Below are 14373 nucleotides of genomic sequence, written 5' to 3'. Positions count from 1 at the left end.
GGAAATCTGTCAGTTGTCAGATTGTTGGCGAATTGATTCACGGACAGTAGGTCCATGAAAAAAAGGTCTACTCAAAAAATGTCTACATATTTTAGTCTACAGTCAAAAAGTCTAATTTTAGAAGGCCTAAGAAAGTAAATGTCTAAATATGACGCGTCTATTATAGGAAAATGAATACACGATGATTCTTTTCCATAGATACAACTAGAGAAGTAACTGATGTGAGTTTACTCTATACCTATTCCATTCAGAAGTGAACTCTCTAAGTATGGACTTTTTTTTAGAAGACATTATTATTTGTAGACACTTTTGTAGTGGACTTTTTAGTTCTAGACATTGTAAATCGTAGACTTTCTGCTTGTGGACATTTTTGCTGTAGACCGTCTGTCTGCATACCGGCGAATTTGCCGCGCATTTTATGAGGGAGGGTGATGGCAGGAAAAAATCGAAAAACCTTATTCGATTCAGGAATTCGCTTCAGAAATTAGCAAGATTCGGTCAATACCATGGGCTGTAAAACCTTGATAGATACGCATTATTAAGAGCAGCCCAAGACAATGGTAACAGTAGAGAAACAAGGGGGAAAACGGGAAGCAAGGCTGAAATAACACAGTTAATAAAAACTGAGACGTTTCGACTCAAAACTGAGTCATTTTCAGTCGGAATCATTTTTCTCCGACCCCGGCCACCACCATGTAGAGCTCAGGTTTTCATCGTTTTTGTTTTTTTTTTTGTTTTTTATGCATGTATTTCCGACTGAAAATGACTCAGTTTTGAGTCGGTATTTATAGATCGTATTTGATACATCAAACGGGTGCGATTGTATCGATATCGATTGGTTCAAAACATAAACATAGCCTCAAAAGTAAATTCAGAACTTTGAGAGAACGGGTATTTTGTAACAGATTTTTTATTCTTTTGAGTACCAAATGCCAATTCGAAGTGAAATTGTCAGGAAATTTCTCATTTTCAGCTTTTCCAACTTAAATCCTTACAGTTTGGTTTGAGGTTATGTTCTATTGTTTTGAACCAAACGATACATCGAACCATTATCGAATACGGTCTATTAATTGTGTATTTTAGCCTTGTTTCCCGTCCCCCCTTCTTGTTTTTCTACTGTAAACCCTTAATGAGAGGAGTATAGATTACTAAACTAATAAGGTGCATTCCTCCTTCATGAGCGCCGTCGCCCGCGGCGCACTGTTGTCCAAGACTCAAGAATCGTAACAAATAAGTCGGATGATGACTGAAAGATCACGAAAGTTTCGCAACTGATGTTTCTTGAGTTGCTAATTTCGAATTTGACGTCCAATCGCCTACATTTTAACATTCTGACCTATTAATTGCGGGCAAGTTTATCGCGGCGCGGCGTGCTGCTGGCTCGAAGCGTGCACTGACGCCTACAAACCTAAGGGGATACTTCAAGCATTGCGCAATGCGTGAGGTAGCCCCTTAGGTTTGTAGGCGTCAGTGCGCGTTTCCCGCTGGCAGCGCGGCGCGGCTCTCCCGGCGGGCGGGTAGGCATCGAATTCTTGCGGGGAGAGCTCCCTGGCGGAGAAACTCGTGTATCGTGTAAATATTTAAATTTTTTTTTTTTTTTTTTTTTTTTTTTTTTTAATTTTCGACTCTTAAAATAACATCGTCGTGTGAAGTAATTAGTGAACTCTCAACGCTAGATGAAGTGTAATAATGAAAGGCGGGTCGTGCGCCATGCGCGCTGCGGTCGACGCAAGGCGGCTCACGAAATTCTCCCCTGTGCTCTGTCGACGCAATAATTTAAGACGCGTGAATTCGAACCTCCCGCTCAAGAAAATGCAATGGTCAACGTGAGCCAAATCGCGCTTTAAACGTTACCGTGGCAGTCTCTAAGCGATACGAAAATATGGCAACCTCAATCTTGACGCTTCGGCTCAGCTATAGCAAATTATTTATACTTGGAACAATAAAGAGTGGGAAAGGAACGATGCTCAATTGAGAAGCCTGCCAAAACCGTTGAAAGGCGCAATTTGACTCACGTAGAGTATTGCGTTTCTTGTAACCAAGATTGTTTGAAGACAATCCTGAACAAACACAAGATTGAACCTTCTAACAAAACCAGAGTTTCAGTAACCAATCTATGATAGAAACGTCAATATCTTAGTTAGGAGTTGATTTCAGTTCTGGCCGTACAAAGGGGGATCCAGGGGGAAGCGAGGCCCCCCTTGAATTGAAAAAAGTATCATCTGCCCCCCACCCTCCCCCCAGAAATTCTGGGTGGTGAGAAAAGACCTTTGTCAAGGATGATTATCTCTCTGAATTTAGTAAATGAGAACACCGTATTGATTTACTTGGTATTTTCTAAAATTTTCATCATGGAAGCCTCGAAATGCCTCCAACTAGAGTTAAAATTTCAAAAAATTTCCGGCTCTATTGCATGCAACAATTCGAAAGCATTCTTCGCTGAAAGTAAAAAAATAAACGTAATTTTTCAGCAGAAAAAGATGGAAAATCTGCGTCATGGAAGCCTCAAAATTTGTCCAAGCAGAGTTAAAATTTCAAAACTTTCCTCCCGGGCTCAGCCCTCCAGACCCTCCGGTGCGGTGGTAGGGGGGCCAGCCCCCCCCCCCCCCTAGAAAATTGACCTAGGTACGCCTATGTCTTCTGTAATTTCGATGCAAGAATCGTGTCCTACGTGAAATTCTGGTTAAGAAACATGTATCAGAATGTTTAAATTCGTACCTTGTCTAGTGGTCCATGATCCTTTAACTGTGACATCTATTGGTTTATCGGTAGATCTCGCTTAAACGCTATTCCTGAGATGTGCAAATCGACCTGATTTATGCCCTACGAACGTGTGAAGTTGCCTGCAAAACTGCACGCATCTGCCGCTGGTCCGCATGCGAGAGAAGTGGCCGGCGTGACGCGGCGCAGCGGTAATATGCCGTGCTAAGGAAGAACGCCGTATGAACATTCAAAAGTTGCCAAATTTCCCCGAATAAAACATGTATTTTTGAAAAGGGTCATGCATCTGCCTCATTGAAATTTTCAGACTTTTTAGATGAAATCACGAACAAAATCCTTCGAAAAATCGGAGAAAAAATATTCACAAATTTTCCTGGAAGCTGGTGATTTGTCGAGGGAAATTTGGCAACGCCTGAAGGCTCATGCGGCGTTTTTCCTCATCACGGCAGTAATAGCCCAGAGAATCCGTCTATCACTTGCCCACGACCTGCATGGAGCCGGGGAATTTTTGAGTGGCATAAATATTTGTGCGTAGATGTATTACAAGATGTTTACATTAACTCATTTTCGAGCCGAGAGACTGCTTCTTATGCACTGTTTAAAGGTCGTAAATTATCGGCTGCAAATATTCAGAGCTCCACCGCGCACGCAATGCAGCGTCCGTTGCGTGTGCTCGTCATCCTTTGCGAACAGTGTTGCCAGATTGGCGGCCCGTATAGATTTGGCCTCTAGACAAAGCACACCGAAAAACAAAGGATGCATATTTAACATTCTGGATGTAAAAAAGTGTGCAACAACTCACAAAACGCTGGATTAATCGCTAAAGCAGTTACTTTAGCAATGCCAAGATGTAAAACTAACTCATGTGGCGGTGAATTCGGCGTTTTATGAGTTGTCGCACTCTTGTTATGTTCAAATTTTTAAATCAGCAACCTTTTCTTTTCGGTGTAGAATCGGTTTCTAGACAAAGTACAATTTGTACAAGTGGAAAAAGTGAACCGCGTTTAGCAGAAAGGAACCAAGCCACATCAGCTATTGCCAAATTTAACCGGGCAATTTAATTTTTTACGAGAGGACGTTCGTGCGGATTCCTTTGAGAATGTTAAGGCTTTTGCTTTGCACCATGCAGAAAATTCACTGAAATTTGCACGAAAACCCGCAAAGCCGTTTTCATGCAAGAAATTGAATTCCCCAATTAAATTTGATGATGAGGCGCATTTTTTCTGTATGCGCAGAACAGGTAATTCCCTCTTCCACGCATACAGTAAGTAGGAAAAAGTTACCGAAAACGGGATATACCAAGTTCAACGAACTTTTTGCGTACTGACATTTACATCCATGATATGTCTAGGTAATAATAAGCATACATGAAAGGAAATCCATCTCCTTGCTATATATTCGTGCGTATGAATGCACTCTTCAAATCCATCGATAGTCCGAGTGACCTAGTTCAGCTTTAAGCGGCTGCACTCTTTAGATGTTGTCATTGTGACACCTTTAAAGATGGGCGCAGGGTCGAATAAAACAAATTCTACTTAATTTTTGATGGTGAATTCATGCTAAAAACTCTCTTTCGAAAAACCTCACCGACTAGGAAGTTATTGTTTTATCCTATTTTACTTGTCACAAGATGCTTTATTTTGTACCCTGGAGGATCTATCTTTTTCATTTCGGAAATTCACTTCCTTAAAGCTGTCAAGAAGCAATTTTTCAACTTTGAAAAGATAGTAGAAAACTGAGGAACCCGCCCTTGCGTCTCTTGACTTTTTCTTCTGAGTCCGAACTCTGATCCTCCTGTTCAAGTTGCCTTCATCACTAGAATGTTCCAATCGACCAAAAGACCTGTAATATTGCTCAAAAACAAACTTCTAATGAAGTAAAATGACTAAAATTTTAGTGCTTAGTGCATCAGAATGTAAAAATCTGATATATTCGAAGAATTTATGATTTCTTTTGGAAAAATCTTTTAAACGCATCTTCGGTCATAAAAATTGCTAACTCATAGTTAGAGGTACTTGAACGAATGTTTCACCAGTGATGTTTCATTAAACCTTTCGTTTTCCAACTATGGCAGTTATTATCAAAGACACGTCAATTTACACCCCCAAAAACCAACCGAAATGGACGATTAAAAATATTCTGGCTGCGGGTAGTGCGGAGGTTTATCAAACACTCCTGTCCAAAATATAGAGGGCGGTCAACATTATTCGCGAATTTTGCAAAGATTTCTAATCAAACCAGAGCTATGGTTGTGTCCAGTTTTCTGTTCAAGTGGCGAAAATTTGAGTGACATTTGTTTCAAACCTTGATCTGGAATAACCGCTAGCGTGACTTGAAACGGTTCATTTGAAGAGGGGCATAATACCACCAAAAGCCAATTTTCGAGAGAACATGTTAAAAACTTGATTTCCTCAACAGTTCTTGATAGTATTTGAGAAACGATTCGGTAAAAACATTGTCCCGAGGTACACAAGTTTTTCCGCTATAATACATCGTTTCCAAAAAAATGTATAATGGCGTTTACGGCGTTTTTGCGTTGCACGGCAGAATGACCGGCTCAAGTATGTTCAGCAGTGACAACACCTTCGAAAGTTAGCTGAACTTGGTACGATGCACTTATTCCGACAAATCGAATGTCACGGCATGAATAACGCTCAAGAGCAGATCAATTCGAACGCGGATAGAGGAAGTTCGCCCATCAAAGTCAGCCGGACCCGGAAGTGCGGGAGAAATAATGAGCTTTATTTGTGTTGGCGGAGTGAATAACTCCTTCACCCAGTCCGGTAGGCAAAAACATTCCCCACTTCCCCACTTCGAGGGGAATAGGTCACATGTCTACGCAAAGTCGGTTACTCAGCGAGCCGCCGGGAAGGGATGACAAAGGAGAGAAAACCCCCGTGCAAGGCACCGGCTTGGACGAGCCGCTCTCGGAGAAAATATCTCCTCGCCTTTTTCCTCAGTCCTCCCAACTTCCACCCGTCGAAAAACATTCCTTCGCAGATGCTCCCGAGGGAATTTGTTTACGTTGGCCTCCGTGTCATTCCCGGACATGACTTCTTTGTTTCCGGATCCGAAACAGGGATACATCGCCCCTTGGAGTGTTCCGTGATTTGAGGTGACTGAGTCCAGAAAGTTCGGGCCGGACAGATATGTGGGTGTGAATGACTGTGTTCCGGTAAGTGCTTACATGATGAATTTTCCCATGCACGATGAGAAAAAATTGGTTAATCGGAAGAACACAAAATAACCCACGCCTTCGGTCGACTCTGGGTGTCGCAGTCTCTCCAATGGTTTACGCACAAAATTCTCCGCAAACTGTACCAAAATCAACTTAAAATTTGGATTGGTTCGTGTTTCAGTTCCTATATTAACCAAAAATAACACAAGATCACAGATGTTTTTATCAGTGTGTGCGGTTGGTGTGTAATTCAAACATTGAAGTTGTACCCATACGGGTCAAGTTTATGTTTCAAAGAATCGTGGTTTAATGGTACAATTTTGTAGGTTTTTAAAAAATACCATGATCTACTCAACCATCATGTTCGGTTGTCAACCGTGAAAAGGGTGCTATCTTAAAAAACATCATTCACAATGCCGGATCACAATATAAATAATATAATCTACTATAAATCACAATATAATATATACATACACACATACACAATATAATCACAATATATAATCGGGCACTAGACAAGGTAGGGTTTAATAATAAAGGTGTTCTGGTAAGTGCTCATATGATGAATTTTCTCATGTGTGTTTTGGTGTGCAATTCCAACGTAGGAGTTGCGAAAAACTACAATTTTCGATCGATTTTCGATCGTTGAATTTCACATTTCAAAGACTCAGGGTTTAAAAAACAATTGTTTTCTTCATCTACAGCAGCAGTTCATGCCATTAATTCCACTTCCTTCGTCACATCTCATGCTATCTGAAATAGGACCACAGAAACAAAATGCATTTTTACTAAGATGAAACATTGATTCAAATATAAATTTGTCATACTCGTATCAAAACGATTTTTTCATGTCGTGGAGCGCTGAAATATTAGTTGATTTGTTGATTTGATGTTTTGTAAACTTTACTGAGCGCAGTAAACCGCTTTCTTTACATAGAACCTTTATTGATTCTAGCAACAAATAACTGCCAAATCCTTTTTCATCCGATACAGATTTGAATGTTTCTAGGAAAAGTACAATGCGCTGCGATAAGGTATGACCTCATTATTTGGACTACATTTTGCAATTTGGAACTATAAATTCTAGCCCGGTTTGAAAACAGCGTATGTGCCATTAGTTTCCTTATGCACATAAGTGTTTTTCCAGAAGAGCCAGAATTTATGGTTCCAAATTTCAAAATGCGGTCCATTTATGTGTTTGATCTCTGTCAAATCTGAATGTGAGCTGCAATTTTGCGCTGAATCAAATCTTGCTTTTTTTTTAGGATTTCACCGTTGAAACAAAGCTTCCATGACCTGCGCAACTAATCTGTAATCGAATCTTACTCTATAATATAAAATCGTATAAGAGTAAAGCGTGACGCTCAACGCCTGAAGCGCGAAGTACTTTGAAAGGACACACCGCGTTTAGGGGGTGTACCCCCAAATTGGAAATACACAAATTGTCCTGGTGTTTTAGACCAACCGTCAATAATGAAGAGTAGATATTTCCCGAAAATCCGGTCTTGTTATGCTGAGTGCAGCCCTTACGAGAAAGCTAGATTGAATAAAAAAAGACGTAACTTGAATCATGCGATAAATTAAAGTAATATAATATAATAGATACGTATAGTATTTATGCTGAAAGGAATTAGAATGAGTGAGAAAGAAAGAGTTTGCTCGTTAGTTTACGGCCGAAAGAATGGATGGGAGTTAACGAATCACGTGTCCAACCAATGATTCTGACGCCAGTTCGAATAATTGCGCCAAACACAGTGCGGCCGGCGTTAAGCGCATATTAGCGCCTACAAGACTGCATGAATACTTCTCGCATTGCGCCAAACGTAATGCAGTCGGCCAGTTGTCGTCAAACGCATACTAGCGCCTACAAGACTGTATGAATACCTCACGCATTGCGCGCACAGCACGGTACGCGCTTTAATCGTGGTAATTTCTCGGTGTCAGACCTACCGCCCGCGTTGCGGTGGACATAATATCCAACCAGTGTACAACTGTACAAAATTCACTATTACATATGAGTCCTCATACACGTATTATTAAATTCAATTCTGCCTTTTTATCAACTTTGACCCGTCGGTGCACCGGAATAGCATTCCTTTTCAGTAGTGAAAGGAGTACTTTACCGTGAGAGTAAGAAAATTCAGAACGCCTTCATTAGAATCTATAGGCAATATTGACATCCCTTGAGTAGGAATAGTTGTATCCAGGCGCTATTATCTTCAAAATCGAATCGTCGGCTAACGATAAGTGAATATGCTTTTCTTGTCTATTTTTGAGGAAGATATTTAAATAATCATGATTTTTTGTGCCACGGACTGAGAACATGAGACTGAACATGAGAATTTTAAATTGCTTCTTCTCAAAACCTTATTTTTTTTTGTTTTTAAACGAGAAAATTAAGCCATTGCAGCTGTGAGTTGATCCGACAATTTGCGTTTATTCAAGTAATAATATTTATAGAACATACCTCTGCATTTCGATACTAAAAAAGGAATAACCTCAATTCTGAGTTTTTGTGGACTATAATCATTTTCCCGTAGATGGAGAAAATTGAGGAACATTTGGACCGCATTAAACAGAAAGGAACCGAGCCACATCAGCTATTGCCAAATTTAATCGGCTAATTTAATTTTTTACATGAAAACGGTTGTGCGGATTTTCGTGCAAATTTCAGTGAAAATTCTCCATAGTACGAAGCAAATTACTTTAAATTTTCAAAGAAATCCCAACAAACGTTCTCTCGTAAAAAATTTAATTGCCCAGTTAAACTTGGCAATAGCTGATGTGGCTTGGTTCATTTCTGTTAAACTCGGTCCATTTTCAATCTTGTATAATTTTTCTTAAGAAGTAATGCTTTCTATTAACAAACAGCATTCAAAAAATGTCATAGACTCAAGAACCTTGAGTTTGACACGAGCCGTCACCGATAAACCATATTTTTCTAGCCGTCGTAAACGCGAACAATATAATAACTAACAGTGTTTATTTTCATTTACGTTTCCGATGACTGAAAGTTATGAAACAAAGCTCGTAACAGAGAGTCGAACGGTGAGTGATATCGGGCTATTCTCGTGATATTCAAGGGACAACAGCTGTCGCAAATTTCATGTCTGGAACATGCTGTCGGAACTTTGATCTATGGATTATTATTGTTGTATGGATTTGGAGCCGAACGCCGGGCGCAAGTAAAACCTCTATCGCCCTCACTTACGAATTTGTTTGAGTGACTCGACCTACATTCTATGTGCACATTTTGGTTTCTCGGGTGGATTGCATTTAAATTTACGTTTCGAGAAAACATTGAATAATAAAAAATATACATAAGGTTACATTGAAAATCAACCCTAACAAGATATTCTGGATGATTAATGTAAGTAGGAAAGTGGTATATGTCTCAATTACAGGATATTTAATTCCAATTTTTTTAATGTAGATTGTCGTAATCGTAATTGAAGAAGGTGGTAAAAGGTTTCTTATTGTTGTCTTCTTGTTTAATATAAGTTGATAATAAGGATGGACCGAATTTCAAATAAAGATTCCGAAAGAGAAGAAAGGAATCGTATGAAATGTTAATTTTGAGGTTTGAATGGACGATTGAATATGTCTCAATTACAGGATATTCAATTCCAATTTTTTTAATGTAGATTGTTGTAAACTTAATTGAAGAAGGTGGTAAAAGGTTTCTTACTGTTTTTTTTTTTTTTTTGTTTAATATAAGTTGATATAATGAAATGGACCGAATTTCAAATAAAGGTTCTGAAAGATAAGAAAAGAAATCGTATGAAAAGTTAATTTTGAAGTTTGAATGGACGGATTCAACAGACAACCAGTGGCGTGGCGTGCTTCGCGATCTATCGATTGATCGGCTATTTGAACCTGTGGAAAAGTATCGATAAACAGGGTGTTCGCAGCAAACACCTTAATAATCGATTATTTACCACAGCTTCAAATTGGGAAATATCGATGGATCGCAAAGCACGCCACGCCACTGCAGAAATCATCCTATCTACTTCACACGTTGCCTAATTTCCTGTCCTGTTTTATTTTCAACTGAAAAATGATCATTATTCTGACTTGAATTTATTTGTGAGTAAATTTTTATGAGGTAGATGCAACGCATGAGAAAGTCTCAAGGCATTATCGATGGCTAACAAACGATACCGCATGTATGCAAACTGACGATTTCGCAGAACGAAGAGAAAACTTCGTCATTTTCGTAATTTTGAAGTCAAATATGCATTTTTTTCACACATTACAGCGTGATTGAAGCGTTTCCTTACAGAATTGGAAAAATGAAAACGAAATTGTTCTATACGCGTATATTCCGTGATTTTCAATGGTAACGAATTTATTTTTTCCTCTCGCAATCTTAAGATCCGATTGATGAGAGTATAGGTTAAAATTTCTAAAACGGCAGCCCGTGACAATGGTGATATCAAAAACATATAGGAGAAAAAACGGGAAACAAGGCTAGAAATTACACTTAAAAAATCTGGGACGTTTCGGCCCAAACTGAGCAATTTTCAGTCGGAAGAAAAAAATATAAAAATTCCAGACAGAAACCTGCAGACTACACGACGGCCGAGAAAGTTTGGAATTATTCGGAATTTGTATATTTTATTTTTATTCTTCCGACTGAAAATGGCTCAGTTTTGGGCTGAAATGTCTCGGATTTTTTATGTGTAATTTTTAGCCTTGTTTCTCGTTTTTTCTCTTATGTTTTTGATATTAACAGATGGGTAGGTTCCATTTCAAATCTTCCAGTGTTTACGGACTTCTTTCACATTAATTAGTCCGCTTTTGAAAATTGTACTTGACCCATTTAAAGCTTGCCTGCGACTTGATTTTAAAACACAATTAGTCTGAAGCTCGCTCAATTTTGAGCGCGAGGGGCAATGCAAAGAGACCTTGGGATTTTTGAAAGGCGGCGTGAAAACCGAAGAGCAAATCCGTCGCTTGGCTGACATAAGGGCGTAACTCCACATCGAGGTGCGCCCGGAAAAGCATTGAGTTAAATGGACGAAAGGGCTCATTGCAGAGCTTAGATACGCCCTTATGTCGTCCAAGCGACGAATTCGACGATCAGTGCATTCGCGAAGTGGGCATATAAAACCGCCACGGTAATTAACAACCGCGTATCTCACGTGGCGGAGACAGTGCGGTTACGTGGTTTCAGGATCAACGTGAAGCGAAGATCCTTCAAAAGCGTTAGTGCCGTTGGGTTTTAATACGTCGTTAAACTCTACGCACTCGAAATCTGTCGAGCCGAGGAAAAACGTCGTATGAACATTCGAGAGTTGCCAAATTTCCTCCGATAAAATGTTTATTTTCAAGCTCAGCTATGAATATTTTCACTTGAAGTTTTCAAATAATATATATCTGACTGCGAGCAAAGTTCTTTGAAAAATTCGACGTAAAATATTCCCGTATTCCTTGAAATTTCGTTTCATATCAAAGGAAATTTGGCAACGTTTGGAGGCTCACACGGGGTTTTTCCTTAAAAAGGCAATACACTCGGAGTCTCGGCGCGGTGCACAGCATAAAAATCACTCTGTTCCCTCAGTTGTAAATATAAAATTCACAATCGAACTCATTTAACCCGAATCAACATACCCGCGTTTCGCGTTGCCTGATTTCCTCTTAAATTTCATTATTTCTATCTAAAGCAAAAAGACTTCATATCCCAAAACTTTCTGTGGATTTTCCTGCGATTTTAAAGGATGAGCTCACAAAATTTCAAGGCAGAATGCCACATAGTTATCTTGTAAATAAACGAAACATGCGAGGATAATAGCCAACATCTGATATTCTTAGGCTGATACTGCCTAAATTCGTCCAATTCGCTTGTTTGAGAGGAACCAGTGGATTGAAACCGTATATTCGTCGTATCCGAGGCAAGAGAGCGTAACTCAATTCCAGTGTTGTAAAATCGAATCGATAAATCCACGTTTTTACAGGGACTTGACCGTGCACTTTTCGCACAAAATATTCATGATTTTTGAATGTACTCGGAAGAGAAATCATTGACATTTCCAGTTGGAAAAGCTCGATCGTGTTTTAGGAAATTCACAAATTACAAGAGGGAATTTTGCAACGTTGGAATGAAGTTAAGTTGTTTCGTTTGGGTAACGATATATTATGCGAGCATCGTCACTCTTTTTTTATGAGCGGGATCAATTAAGACGTCCAATTAAGGGGTATAATCGCTGACAAGCGTGCTCAGTGCCCAGATCGAAATTTCGTAAGCTTAAAATCATGAGACGAACAAATGATTTCAACAGTCCCGAGCGGTGCTGCCGCGTCGTGGGAAAACTGCGTGCGTTTAATGGCTGAAGTCGATTTTCTTTAAATGCTATGATATAAAAACAAAGCTGAAATGCGGGAAACAAGGCTAGACGATCTTTTTTTTAGCCGTGTTTGCCAAATTTTAGCTCTGTTTTCCATCTCATTGTATACCTACGCTGCCGTGATAGCGAAGAGAGCCGTAAGTGCAAAAATGAAGTTTTGAGAAAACGGGCTCAGAAGCTTCTGACAAGATCATTTTATTGAAAGAAGCCTCTGTTCCTTGTCAAATTGCCACTAATCGTCCGGAAGACTCCTAGATATCGTATGGATGATTAAAAATCGACTGATTTTATTTCCGTTACATAAAAAGGGTATTTTTCATTTTCATGCTAGGTTATTGTTAGGCAAGACAGCCGTAAGTGCTATCTTCTGCATGCTTTCGTGGTTGCGTTTTGGACGCACAACAAACACATTTTCAGGTTAGAAATTGGCAGAAGAGGGCGGCACTCTACTGGAAAGCACTGTTTTCATTGGCTCTCATGCACCTACGGCTGTCTTGAAGAAAACTATGTCATTTTTTGTGCACTTACCGGCTTTTTCATACGTCTCGTTTTCATTAAATTAGGATGAATTTTGCTGTTTTAGCTGTCTCAGTAATTTCATCTAAAAGAGTTTAGACGAATTTTGAAGAAAACTCGATTTCGAAAATGTTGCACTTACGGCTCTCTTCGCTATCACGGCAGTGCGCGCCATGGGCTGCTTAAATTGTATTTGTTCTTATTCCGCTTAGAAGTAGGTAAAGGATAGTTTCATTATGTATTTGACCTGATTTTACCATTATTGGTGGGACTCGGAACTTTTTTCAGAGTACAGATTGACGCCTCATTGAGAAGAATCGCTGCATTGAGGGAAAAAAGTTTGGTAGGAGTTGAATACTGAACCTCGGTTCATATTGCAAACCGAACTTATTCGGCTCGTAAGTAATGGAAGTTTTCGGTTCAGGAAACCAAAGTTCTAGGATCAGGTAGGCAAAATATTTTCATAGGAACCGAATTTTGATTTCGATTACTAGAATCAGAATTCGGTCTCTGTGACCAAAAACTTTGGTTTCCTGAATCGAAAACTTTCATCACCCATGAACCAGAAAAGTTGTGGAAAATTGTTCATTTATTTTTATTTTACAATTTTAGTACATAAGAAGCTTACTTAAGCTTATGGTACAAGTCAAAAGTGTGGTTGAACAGGAAAACTAAATTTCTACAAATTGTAAATCGATCTAGTCACGGTGCATATGCCTATTACTTACATAGATTCAAAAAGCGAAAAGACCCATACTGTCCATATTGCATAAAAGACGGAATAGAAGTAAAAGACACGCCCGAACACACATTTTTTACCTGTAACAACGCAAGACTAAAGAAAGAAGATCTAGAAAAAACACTAAACATACCAACTCTAACTCCAGACAACCTAATCCCAGCTATGCTAGACTCAAGAAAAAAATGGACCCTAATACATGCATACATCAAGAATATACTACAAAACAAACAACAAGCACTAAACCAAGAAGAAGACAACAACAATCACCAACCCCCATCCTCACCTGAAGACATGCCACCCCAAGGCAATTCCGGGATAAACATAAACATCTAAAAGCGAAAGAAGACCGAGGAACTTCAATAAACCAATTAGAACTTAAGTAGACAATAAGCTTCTTTGGGACAGGGGGGAATAAATCATAAACTGTATATAGGATCTTTAAAACTAATAATATGTAAACCTAGGCCTTCAGGTGATACCCTGTCACGTATCATTCTACCCTGTCATTTAATAAATAAAATAATTGTTTAACTTGAAAAAAAAAAAAAAAAAAAAAAAAAAAAAAATTGTAAATCGAAATTCAGATAAAGCATAGATTAGTTTTTAGTTTCTTCATAAAATCATCAGAAACAGTAATATTTCATGACTTCTCTAGGTTTCATTAACTATTTTAGGGAACTTATTAAGATGGTAGAATGCAGAATTTTGACAGCATTTATTTAGAAGTTTTAGAAATGCCCCGGGATAATCGTTCTTGAAAGATAGTTTCAATGTAAGTGAGAGGGTATTGAAAAGCTGAATAGCAGCAAAGTTTCTATTGCTTTCTGACTTCACAAGTCTTATATTAATATAAGTTATATTATGGTGTC

General features: G+C 38.9%; 1 protein-coding gene across 3 annotated transcripts in view; it reads left to right on the top strand.

The window, feature by feature from the left end:
• Nucleotides 1–5616: 5616 nt before the first annotated feature.
• Nucleotides 5617–14373, top strand: part of LOC109037079 (uncharacterized) — a 42885-nt gene continuing 34128 nt past the window's right edge. For 2 of the 3 annotated variants that reach the window (XM_072303290.1, XM_072303291.1), the window contains exon 1: nucleotides 5617–5896. The gene's annotated coding sequence lies outside the window, so the exon portion shown is untranslated. The remainder of the gene's footprint in view (nucleotides 5897–14373) is intronic. The other variant, XM_072303289.1, reaches the window with a different exon arrangement.

This window comes from Bemisia tabaci, chromosome 8, assembly GCF_918797505.1.
Source record: "Bemisia tabaci chromosome 8, PGI_BMITA_v3".
Classification (NCBI taxonomy): Eukaryota; Metazoa; Arthropoda; class Insecta; order Hemiptera; family Aleyrodidae; genus Bemisia; species Bemisia tabaci.
Note: the sequence above shows the minus strand (reverse complement) of the source record. Positions and strands in the feature narration are given on the sequence as shown.